Here is a 13,452-nt window from a genome sequence, read left to right on the forward strand (position 1 = left end):
TGTGCCCACGTAGCATTTTTCAAGCGTATATGCTGCGGAATTTCCGCAGCGTAAACTCTTGAAAAACGCATGTATATCCGCACCCCATGGTCCCCAATGGGATTCCGCAGGTTCTATGCACATGCTGCGGATTTTTCCGCAGCAAACCACCAAGCAATGTGAACTGAGGTCTAAGATGGTAGACATGCAAGAAATAGGAGCATGTTCACACTAGCAAAAAGAAGCAAAACCTACAAAAGACAAAAATATATCTCATACCCTACCATCATTATATATAAATGTAAAGCAAAGTTGCATAATAAATATAGGGTACTTAGTGAACTATTTTTGATCAAAAAAAGTGTATACAAGCCGTCCCACCAGCGGCAAGGTGACCCTAAATTGGGACGGTACCTATACTGTCTATATTAAAAACCTTACTGTATATCAAAGTTGAAGTAATGCATATAAAAGGGCAGACAAATAGGACCGGGTCCCAACTCCAGACCACCCAGGCCCGTGGTAAGCTACATATATACTAATCAGCTCAACAAAGGGGATGCCACACCCTTAAATTGCACAGAATGCAAACAAGTCAAAAAACCAAGCAATGTGAACTGAGGTCTAAGATGGTAGACATGCAAGAAATAGGAGCATGTTCACACTAGCAAAAAGAAGCAAAACCTACAAAAGACAAAAATATATCTCATACCCTACCATCATTATATATAAATGTAAAGCAAAGTTGCATAATAAATATAGGGTACTTAGTGAACTATTTTTGATCAAAAAAAGTGTATACAAGCCGTCCCACCAGCGGCAAGGTGACCCTAAATTGGGACGGTACCTATACTGTCTATATTAAAAACCTTACTGTATATCAAAGTTGAAGTAATGCATATAAAAGGGCAGACAAAAAACCAAGCAATGTGAACTGAACTTGTTTTTTTATCTTGTTTGCATTCTGTGCAATTTAAGGGTGTGGCATCCCCTTTGTTGAGCTGACTGGTATATATGTAGCTTACCACGGGCCTAGGTGGTCTGGAGTTGGGACCCGGTCCTATTTGTCTACCCTTTTATATGCATTACTTCAACTTTGATATACAGTAAGGTTTTTAATATAGGCAGTATAGGTACCGTCCCAATTTAGGGTCACCTTGCCGCTGGTGGGACGGCTTGTATACTTTTTTTGATCAAAAATAGTTCACTAAGTACCCTATATTTATTATGCAACTTTGCTTTACATTTATATATAATGATGGTAGGGTATGAGATATATTTTTGTCTTTTGTAGGTTTTGCGGATTTTTCCGCAGCGTTTATGCCGCGTTCAAAAATCCGCAGCATGTCATTTAATTTTGCGTTTCCGCAAGCGGAATTGCCTTTGTCCAATGCATAAAAAACGCAAGGCAATTCCGCATGTGGAAAACGCGTGATAAACGCGCGAAAAATGCGCGATAAACGCGTGCGGAATTCCGCATGCGTTTTTCCGGGAGAGGACTTGCATTTATGCAGCAGAAATTTTCTGCTTCATAAATGCAACGTGGGCACATAGCCTAAAGCTTATTCATTCTACAATGACGACATTCAATGCTCTGATATACTTTGTCAATTTTCAGGATTTCCTGTTGAATGTGACCCTTTAGATGAATCTGTCTTGATGGTAGGATCACACTTGTGCAGGGCTTGTAAAGAGCCTTGTACCGGTATCCTCATCACATGAGAGATCTTTATTCCTTGGAAGTAAAAAAAAAAAAAAAAAAAAAAAAAAAAAAGTTCACTGACAAGTCGAGATTTTCAAAACCAAAGTTGTCAAACTTTTCATAACACAATGAATACTTTTTATTTGTTAAAACAAATATCCCTTTAACCAATATCTAACAATCAAGGAGTAGGACAGTTGATTTTACAGTCTTATAACTTTTTTTGATGGTTGGGGCACGATGTGCAAACTGCCAAGTGGTAATGTCGCATGTGAACATCACAGATTTCCCTTAAGGGAGAGCCTTAAGTAGTTCACTACTCAAAACGCTGGGAAGGAAGACTTTTTTTAATGTAAAATATTGGTGGACAGGAAAAACGGCTGTAACCAAAATGTATCCGTATCCCATTTACTCATGTATAGTGTGCATATTCCTGAGATGTAATGCTGTCAAACCTATACAATCAAGGTGAAAGAGTGAACACAAAATTGTATTAAACCTGTTAAATTACTGGAGACAATAATCCTAATCTGCCCTAATCCTGCTTTTTTTGTCATGAAGTAAACCAGTTGTATTGTCATTACCTGAAATAATGAGAACATTCATGTGCTTTTTGTTTAAATGGACTCTGTCAGCACAGAACAACTGTTCAAACCATGTACAGGTGTTCGGACACCCTTGGTGTGGCCAAACATTTCAGTGCATCTTCCCTCTATCCCACACTTCAGCCCCTTCCCTTTGATTGACAGCTCTAGCTTTAAAGAGGCAGAGCTAGATGGAAAACAAGCAGGTGAGAAGGTGCCCTGAAATACTTGGCCACACCAAGGGTGTCCCGAGTGCCTGCAAAAGGTTTGAACAGTCATTCTGTGCTGACAGTCCCTTTAATTTTAGATTCCTGTGTTTTTCTTGCACTGTTATTTTGCACATCTTATTGTGACTGAAGTGACTTGTTGGTGTAATGTTGGGGTGATCATGCTGATGAAATGTGCTGCTTTTACATGGCCTGTGTATGCATTTGAAAAGGACGCTGCAATTTTACAACCAGAATTAAGTGATTTGTAGTCTGATGGCAATGGCAAAATGGTGGGCCTAATGTATCATAAATAGGCTTTAGTGCCCATCACAACCAATCAGAGCACAGCTTTCAGTTTTTAAATTGTCCTGTAATAAAGAAAGCTGTGCCGTGATTGATTGCTGTGGACAACAGTTATGTTGGATAGTTTTGATAGACTACCCTAGCTTTATTATTCCCCATATATTGACTCAGTATAATCACTCCAGATACAAGGATCGCACGCCTAGTAGAGTTGAGTGGATGTAAATGCCTCGCTCCTATTTTGCCAATTCACACCAAATCCTCTGCCGCTGGTTTGCTTTTGGCAACCTGAATTATTGAAAATTTTAAAAAAATACCTAAATGCATTAGTACACAAACTTGTCAATATGTAGGATATGATTACTTTTTTTTAAGTAGTAGTAGTACGGGACTAGAAAAATGACTCCTTTTTTCCAGAATCGGTGCCACCCTTGTCCAGAGCTTGTGTGTGCAGCTCATAGCCCATTCCCTGCAGTGGCGCAAAGCTGCAATAACAAACACAACCCATGACAGGCGCTGCTTCTACTAATTAAAGCAATCAGGTTTTTCTAATCCTGTACTTTTACTTCTATATATTTATATGAACATGACTTTCCCGGAGTTCCACTTAGACACTAAGACAAATCTAACTCCATATAAGTGGATAGGCCTCGTCCTCCAGCATGCTCATTGCCTCCACTGTATGTGCACTTTAATGTATGATACATTCCAGATTCTGGAGGGGGTGACCCACTTTGGTAGAAGTCATTGGAAATGAAAACTATCTGTGTGTTAGACGTAGGTTGTAAACATGGAGTAATGCAGCTAGTTATTGCGCTGAGGTACACGGCAGGTCGGGGAATGGTGTGTTCAGTATTGTATTCTCTGCAGCGACACCCTTAATCTCCACTCTTAACATTTTCTTCATCATGAATTTAGTTTGCGTAGGTCATGTCTGTAAATACATGGGATATTTTTATAACTCAGAATATGTTATCTCTAAATGCTTTCTCTTTAATCCTGGCATGATCATGGTTTACTGCTACTGGAAATCCTTTCTTTTGCCTTATTATTGTGCTCTGTGTTTGAAATAAAGATTTCGTTCACTGTAACCTTGTGAGAACTTGAGGTTGAAGGAGTTTTTGTTTGACATCAACCTAAAGCACGACCGATTTATATGCCGTCACATCTGGGGAGTTACATACATCCTGGAGAACTTATCCTGTCCGCTTCCCATGATTCATTGACACTGTTATCACATGGCACCAACTCAGTGATTCCTCTCAAAGGGAATCTGTCAGCAGGTTTTTGCTATGTAATCTAATGGCAGTATGAGGTAGGGACTGAGACACTGATTCCAGGGATGTGTCACTTATTAGGCTGTGTGTGGTTTCAATACAAAAAGTTTATCAGCAAGAGACTGTTGCTGCCACGTGCATCCTGGTCCAACCACGCAGCCAGCACTGATTCGCAGCTTACTGTCAATATACAGTGTACACAGAAAGCTGTGGTGTGGTCGTGGGTTAACTTTCTGAGCTTTGCTACACTTTGTGGGCGGGGTTAGCTTTTGAGCTTTGCTACATGGTGAGGGCGAGGTTAGCTTTCTGAACTTTACTATATGGTGAGGGCGGGATTAGCTTTCTGAACTTTGCTACATGGTGTGGGCGGGGTTAGCTTTCTGAACTTTGCTACATGGTGTGGGCGGGGTTAGCTTTCTGAACTTTGCTACATGGTGTGGGCGGGGTTAGCTTTCTGAACTTTGCTACATGGTGTGGGCAGGGTTAGCTTTCTGAACTTTGCTACATGGTGTGGGCGGGGTTAGCTTTCTGAACTTTGCTACATGGTGTGGGCGGGGTTAGCTTTCTGAACTTTACTATATGGTGAGGGCGGGATTAGCTTTCTGAACTTTGCTACATGGTGTGGGCGGGGTTAGCTTTCTGAACTTTGCTACATGTGTGGGCGGGGTTAGCTTTCTGAACTTTGCTACATGGTGTGGGCGGAGTTAGCTTTCTGAACTTTGCTATATGGTGAGGGCGGGGTTAGATTTCTGAGCTTTGCTACATCTAAAAACTATCACAACTGCTGCACCCAGTAAACTAAGTGACACATTGCTGGAATCAGGGTCTCTGTTCCTACATTATGCTGCTCTCGGATGAGGTAGCAAAAACCTGTTGACAGTTTCCCTTTAAAATCCAGACTAGTAATGGTAAAAGTTACAAAGAAGAGTTACAAGTAGAAATAGAGGTAACATATCGATTACTAGGTAAATGTAACATGGCCACAGATGGGACAATTACTGATCTGTAATTCATGACTTGGGTAAAGCTGTATAAGTATAGCTGGCCATACATTTGATAGAAAAGTTGGCTAAACAAGCTGATTTTGGATGGGAATTGATGAGGATATCAAGTTTATGATGGCACACGATGGATTTCAAAATGCCCAATTTTTTTCCTTCCTATTATATAAAGCGTTATCAGAGGGGTCTCACAGCAACACATTCCCCATAAAAACATTTATGATGGAGTTGGAATGAATAGGTTTTGGGGGTAGAGGGGCATTTGGCCAACCTCCTTCTCAGCCGAACTGATCTGAATGTATGGCTTCAGCACACTATAATACCATAAGTCACTATGAAAAGCTGGCATCAGCCGTACCATGCTTTACACGCAGCTTATGTGGACGTACATGAGTAAATGCAAGTCCCTTTTAATACAAACCATTGAACAGAAATAAGGCTAATTCTACTTAATGCTGTATTTATCTTTTACATATTGTAAATAATGTGTAAGATGACGTGCCTTGGTGTATATGCCAAGCTAAGGTTGCAATGAACTTACATTCAATTTCTTTGTATTTAGAGCTTCTGCGGATCATTGCTATAGGATTTGCTTTGGCATGTTCATCCCAGTCCAGTGACCGCTTTTATCCTACAGTATGTTCTTTAGCATACGAGTTGAACTAGATTTGTGTGCCAATGGTTTGGGAAACCTGCCCCAGTCTGAGAAGCCACGGCTACTCATCTGCAAGGCATGATTATTACAGGCTTTTACATATGGAAGACTATATATTTTTCTTTGTGTTAAACACAATCTAAGTTTTTCATCTAGATCTTTGTTCAGGTGGATTATGCAATGTGTCCGAATATGATGTCATAAATGTAAAACTAAAAACTAAATAAAAGTACTTTTTCTTAATATTGTAAACCACCTCTCAAGTAACTGCTGTTTTTTTAATTGTTGGTGTTTTACCGCCATATCTTGTATATAATTGTCTCCTTTATTACCAACCCCATTGTCGGAAGGGTGGACTGTCAATCGCCTATTATCACCAAAAATGATTTTAATGAAAAACTTTCCCCAAAGTGATTCTGCAATTCCCTACAATCCGACTTCTTAACCCGTGTTATTTTTTTCTGTCTGAGATGGCTTCTTATGCAATGTGGTAGAAATCTAGCATCTTGATTTTCTCCATTATTTTTCTTGCATTCTGTTTCAATAAAGACAAACCCTCTACAGGCCCTTGTCCTCATAATGTTTCACTCAAACTAATGTCCGGCATAGGAAAGGTAATGTTTAATACATCATTATTTCCATTTGGCCACCCCTCTTTCCTATCAGATGCGTATTTAACACTCCTCGACTTTAAAATTGAAACCAAGACTGTAACGTTGTTGTGGAATTAGTAGTAATAGTCATGTTAATGATATACAAATGATGAAAAAATGGAAACCTTTTCAAAACCTTTTTGATTTATTCATTATCGAATATGAGCTCCACATGCAGAAATACACGCACTTACACGGCTGCTATTAATGGTTGTCTAAGGAATGTTCTGCCAAACTGATGGCACTTGGGCACACAAATCATCCAGATTGGCTGCTGGCAGGTCCCTTGGCAAGTGCTGACCAATGACATTCCAGATGTGCTCGATGGGAGGCCATGGTAGCACGTTTAGGCCAGGCACACTGCTCACCGCACAAGTGAGTTGCGGCCTCACGTTGTGTTCAAAAAGGGCTCATGGGACTCTGATGTAATGGCCGTACAACTTGTTTCATGACCAAATCTGTGTAATGCTGAGCTGTTGGTGTATCTAATGAACACGAGGGGCTGACTACTTTACATTGACACCCCACACCACAATCCCAGCAGTAGGACTAGTGTGACGTGTCCTCGTGAAGGCATCCTCACGGTGTTGCCCACATGGGGCTCCAGACCAATTATTGCATCCAAGGCACAATCTGTACTGATCGATGGAGAAGCTATCCTTGCATCCAAAACAAAGGTGGGACTCATCGCTGAAATTGTCTGAATTGTAAAGGACTGAAATAGGTTGGCGCTATATAAATAAAAAGATTATCATTATTAAGAGGATAGACATTCGTTCCATCCCCCATTGCCGGTTTGCTCTGCACCTGTATAACCTTTTGAGACTTTCATGACAGACCGTCACACCAGACTTACTCCTGGAATTATGGTGTACAGTAGCCGTACCCCTCTAGTCTTCGTTTTAGGTACTTACATTGATTTTGTTGTGGGACCACCATTTTTCCGGTGTCCCAAGAGCCATTTTTCAACACCACAATACCAGGCCGCATGTTGCTTGTGCTGCTGTGAGCAGCCTGTGTGCCATAAATATGCTACCGTGGCCTGCAGCATCTCTGGACTTGTCTACCATCAAGCACATCTGAGAAGTCACTGGTCTGCAATTGCAAAGGTAACTGCCAGCAGTGGATTTTGATGGTTTGAGTGACCAAGTGCATTCAGCATGGCAGCACATTCTGTTATGGCGCCATTGTGTTCTCTGAGAGTGTAGCTCAGGGGTCTCACGTGGCCCGCGGGCCGCATGCGGCCCCCCCTGCTGCTTCATGCGGCACGCAGGCACCATAGACCCCGATCCTGGCCCGGTCTAGGAGCCGCCGACAGCTGCGCTTTAGTTCAGTGTATTGCCGCGCAGAGACCCTCTCTCTGCACAGCAATACCAGTGGCAGCCACCGGCCTATCAGAGGCCAGCAGCTGACCTCTGCGTCCCAGCACAGCGGCGAATGACGTCATTGACATGCGCAGATGTCAGCTGCTGGCCTCTGATAGGCCGGCGGCTGACACTGGTATTGCTGTGCAGAGAGCCGGTCTCTGCATGGCAATACACTGAACTAAAGCGCTGATGTCGGCGGCTCCTGGACCAGGCTACAATTGTCAAGGGGGCTATGGTGCCTGCTGGCTGCATGTGCAGAAAGGACGTTGAGGGAACAGAGGACAGGTGAGAAGAATCTTTTTTTTCTCTGTTATGTGCACTATGGGCACCTGGATGGGGACATATGGGCACCTGGGTGAGCACCTGGAAGGGGACATATGGGCACCTGGATGGGGACATTCCTACAATATGGGGACCTGGATGGGGGACGTTCCTACAATATGGGGACCTGGATGTAGACGTTCCTACAATATGGGGACGTTCCTACAATATGGGGACCTGGATGGAGCCATTACTACAAGATGGGGACCGGGATGGGCACATTACTACAAGATGGGCACCAGGATGGAGCACATTACTACAAGATGGGGACCAGGATGGGGCATTACTACAAGATGGGGACCAGGATGGGGCACATTACTACAAGATGAGGACCAGGATGGGCACATTACTACAAGATGACCAGGATGGGGCACATTACTACAAGATGAGGACCAGGATGGGGCACATTACTACAAGATGAGGACCAGGATGGGGCACATTACTACAAGATGAGGACCAGGATGGGGCACATTACTACAAGATGAGGACCAGGATGGGGCACATTACTACAGGATGGGGCACATTACTACAAGATGGGGACCAGGATGGGGCATTACTACAAGATGAGGACCAGAATCGGACATTACTACAAGATGAGGACCAGGATGGGGCATTACTACAAGATGAGGACCAGTTCAAAAGGTGTATAGAAAAAAAAATGGTATCACTAAAAATGTCACTTTGTCATGCAAAGAATGCGGCCCCCCAAATTCAATTTTTTTCTGGGCGGCCCATATACCCAGCTGAGTTTGAGACCCCTGGTGTAGCTGACAGACCTCTCTGGCAGCAGCTTATCTCTTAGCGAACAAATGTATTGCCACGTCTATCGGAGGACAGTCAGGACACATTACCGTTGTACCACAGACCGTTGTTAATCTATTGTGTATGGGGGCTTTACTGTTCATTGATAGCAGGGATTTCTGCACATGGCGCTCATACTCAATGCTGAATAAATCAAGATGTTTTTAAAATATTCTTTTTTTATCAATTAGATGTCCATCGATCACGTGATTTTAATCACTCCATGACTTTTCCTCCATGTTGCAGTTTCAATGTTCATGAGGGTATTATAGGATGCCAAAAAGTCATTGTGAGGTGGAAGTGTTGGCAAATTTATGGCCAAAAAACATCACAGAAAACAAACAGGACTTACCAACACCAGGTCAGATTACCAAAGCACAAGCCAGATGCAGCAGACCTCCATGATAAAGGCGGGGACAGCACAGGTGCAAAATACTGATGCGACAGCCACCCCCTCCATGAATTGGTAGATATGCGAGTGGCTGTGTAGTATTACAAATTTACAGATGGGGCTTGTATAGGACCCCAGTCACACAGGTGTGATGCACAGTGTCTGGCTTATAGCCTATTAATGACACCCACAATTTTAAATCAAGCGGACTGTCCAGCACTACATACGTGCACCACACAGGACTGACGCCCCAATTCACCCAACCAACACTAAAAGGCCTGGCTGCATCCTGCATAAAATGTGCAATAAAAAGATGAAAAATAATGTATAAGATAATTACATTATGTGAGGTATTGGTCGATATTTTGGCCAAAATACGCAAGCTCACAACCCGCGTCAAGGGTCCTCATACTTGCGAGTCCCTACTCTAAAATGAGGCGTCCTATGCAAGCACCATCTACAGTACAGACCAAAAGTTTGGACACACCTTCTTATTTAAAGATTTTTCTGTATTTTCATGACTATGAAAATTGTACATTCACACTGAAGCCATCAAAACTATGAATTAACACATGTGGAATTATATACTTAACAAAAAAGTGTGAAACAACTGAAAATATGTCTTATATTCTAGGTTCTTCAAAGTAGCCACCTTTTGCTTTGATGACTGCTTTGCACACTCTTGGCATTCTCTTGATGAGCTTCAAGAGGTAGTCACCGGAAATGGTTTTCACTTCACAGGTGTGCCCTGTCAGGTTTAATAAGTGGGATTTCTTGCCTTATAAATGGGGTTGGGACCATCAGTTGTGTTGTTAGTTTTGATGCCTTCAGTGTGGATGTACAATTTTCATAGTCATGAAAATGCGGAAAAATCTTAAAATGAGAAGGTGTGTCCAAACGTTTGGTCTGTACTGTATGTGCATTTGTAATACTACACAGCCTCACACATACAGTGGATACGGAAAGTTTTCAGACCCCTTTAAATTTTTCACTCTTTGTTTCATTTCAGCCATTTGGTAAATTCTAAAATGTTTTTTTTTCTTATTAAAAAAACAGAAATGTAGGAATTTTTGCAAATTTATTAAAAAAAGAAAAACTGAAATATCACATGGTCATAAGTATTCAGACCCTTTGCTCAGTATTGAGTAGAAGCACCCTTTTGAGCTAGTACAGCCGTGAGTCTTCTTGGGAATGATGCAACAAGTTTTTCACACCTGGATTTGGGGATCCTCTGCCATTCTTCCTTGCAGATCCTCTCCAGTTCCGTCAGGAAACATGCTGCCACCAACATGTTTCACTGTAGGGATTGTATTGGGCAGGTGATGAGCAGTGCCTGGTTTTCTCCACACATAACGCTTAGAATTATCACCAAAAAGTTCTATCTTGGTCTCATCAGACCAGAGAATCTTATTTCTCATAGTCATGTGTTTTTGAGCAAACTTTATGCGGGTTTTCATATGTCTTGCACTGAGGAGAGGCTTCCGTCGTGCCACTCTGCAATAAAGGCCCGACTGGTGGAGGGCTGCACAGATAGTTGACTTTGTGGAACTTTCTCCCATCTCCCTACTGTATCTCTGGAGCTCAGCCACAGTGATCTTGGGGTTCTATTTTAACCTCTCTTACCAAGGCTCTTCTCCCACGATTGCTCAGGTCTAGAAGACTTCTGGTGGTCCCAAACTTCTTCCATTTAAGGATTATGGAGGCCACTGTGCTCTTAAGAACCTTGAGTAATGCAGAAATTCTTTTGTAAGGCTATGTGCCCATGATGCAGAAATGCTCAGGATTTTTTCCTGAGCGTTTCTGCATCTCCCTGGCAGAAAAAACACATGCGGATTGTACATGCGTTTTTCCTGCCAGGGACATGCGGATGTGAAGCGCTCTTCTCATGCATTTCCGCATGCGGGTTGACAAGCGCTTTCCAGGCGATTTTAGCATCATTTGGAAAGTGCTTGTCAACTTGGTCACACTATATAAATCCATGCAAGCGGCATGGATTTATATACTGTGACCTTAAAGAATGGTAAAAATTAAAAAAAAAAATCTATACTTACCTTCTGATGGCCCCCGGAGTCTTGCTTCGCTCCGTCCTGGCTTGCCGGCAGCTCACGGTACACTACACTGAAGGACCTGCCGTCACATGACTGACATCAGCGCAGGTCCTTCAGTCCACCGCGAGCTGCCGGCAAGTGAAGACAAGCGCAGCGGGGGCCATCAGAAGGTAAATATAATATTTATTTTTTATTTTATTCTTTTTTTTACAGGTTCTATGGTACCTGGGTCCGGAGGAGTCTCCTCTTCTCCAAACCTGGGTACCATCTGCACATTGAAACGCATGGATTCCGCATGTACAGATCCAGTGATGCGGAATCCATGCGTTCCAAAGAAAGTCAATAGCGGCGAAAACGCAGCGCTTCCGCAAAATAATTGGCAGTGCTGTGTTTTTTTCCGCAATGATAACCCGCAGTGGAAATTTCCGCAGCATATGCACAGCACATGCGGATTATCATTAGTGAACATGGCAGGCCTTCTATCATGCGTTTTTTAAGTGTTTCTGCAGCGTTTTCGCCGCTGCGGAAACACTTGAAAAACGCATCGTGGGCACACAGCCTAACTTTGGCCAGATCTGTGCCTTGCCACAATTCTGTCTCTGAGCTCCTTGGGCAGTTCCTTTGAGCTCATGATTCTCATTTGGTCTGACATGCACTGTGAGCTGTGAGGTCTTATATAGACAGGCGTGTGCCTTTCCAAATCAAGTCCTATCAGTTTAATTAAACACAGCTGGACTCCAACGAAGGAGTAGAACCATCTCAAGGAGGATCACAAGGAAATGGACAGCATGTGACTTAAATATGAGTGTCTGAGCAAAGGGTCTGAATACTTATGACCTTGTGATATTTCAGTTTTTCTTTTTTAATAAATTTGCAAAAATATCTACATTTCTGTTTTTTTTTCAGTCAAGATGGGGTGCAGAGTGTACTTTAATGAGAAAAAAAATGAACTTTTTAGAATTTACCAAATGGCTGCAATGAAACAAAGAGTGAAAAATTTAAAGGGGTCTGAATACTTTTCGTACCCACTGTATCTGCCAATTCATGGAGGGGGTGGCAGTCGCATCAGTATTTTGCACCTGTGCTGACCCCGCCTTTATCATGGAGGCATGCTGCATCCTGCTTGTGCTTTGGTAATCTGACCTGGTGTTGGTAAGGCCTGTTTCTTTTCTGTGATGTTTTTTGAATTCATGTCCTTTTCTGTGAGCCGCTGCCAAACATGTGGCCACAAAGACTCACAGAAAGGGATAACATTGCACAGAAATCCTCTATCTTTAGTTGCAACACTAAGTTCCAAACTGAATATGAAAGCTACCGCAGTATGGGTTCTGGTCCTTGGGAGTGTCGTAGAAATGAGAATAATGGACAAGGTAACATCTATATGGCTGAGCATACACTGCACAAGCACTGAGTTAGTGCGAGATTCAAATTTAGACTGTAGTCTACTCCGACCATACAGTTTTAAATAGCTGTGGGCCAAAAGATGTTTTTTTTTATCGTTTGGCCAGTAGCGATCCCCCCCCCCGGCTCGCCGAGCGCCATTGTGTTCTCTGTGAGAGTGTAGCTGACAGACCTCTCTGGCAGCAGCTTATCTCGTGGAGGACAAATGTATTGCCGCATCTATCAGAGGACAGTCAGGACACATTACCGTTGTACCACAGACCGTTGTTAATCTATTGTGTATGGGGGCTTTACTGTTACATATAGACTTGACTATTTCGGCCCATCAATTCACCTTAACCAGCACTGGTTACAAGTTAAGCTGTGCTCATTTACAGGCCTTTTTCCGCAGATTGATAAATATTGATGGGAATAAAACAAACAACTGTTAATAGAATTATGTGCCTATACAGCATCAAGTTACCGGCAGACATCATTCCCTGTAAACGGGGATGGATATATATATAGATATATATATGTATTTTTTTTTTATCAGCAGTAACGATCCAATCAGCAAACGAATGCGCTTTTTACTCATTCATTGGCTGCTCGCCCATGTTTACACTAGCAAATAATTGCTGAAGGAAGGAGCTTTCATATGATTGATTCTCTGCTTGTCTAATTGCATAGTAATAAATTGTATTCTCTGACTTTGTGAATCATATGATATAATCATAATCACATGTTCAGAGACAAGCAGTCAAAATGATAATCGGAATAG

Source organism: Phyllobates terribilis, unplaced genomic scaffold, assembly GCF_046119375.1.
Source record: "Phyllobates terribilis strain yellow unplaced genomic scaffold, ASM4611937v1 Scaffold_4__5_contigs__length_816908805, whole genome shotgun sequence".
Classification (NCBI taxonomy): domain Eukaryota; kingdom Metazoa; phylum Chordata; class Amphibia; order Anura; family Dendrobatidae; genus Phyllobates; species Phyllobates terribilis.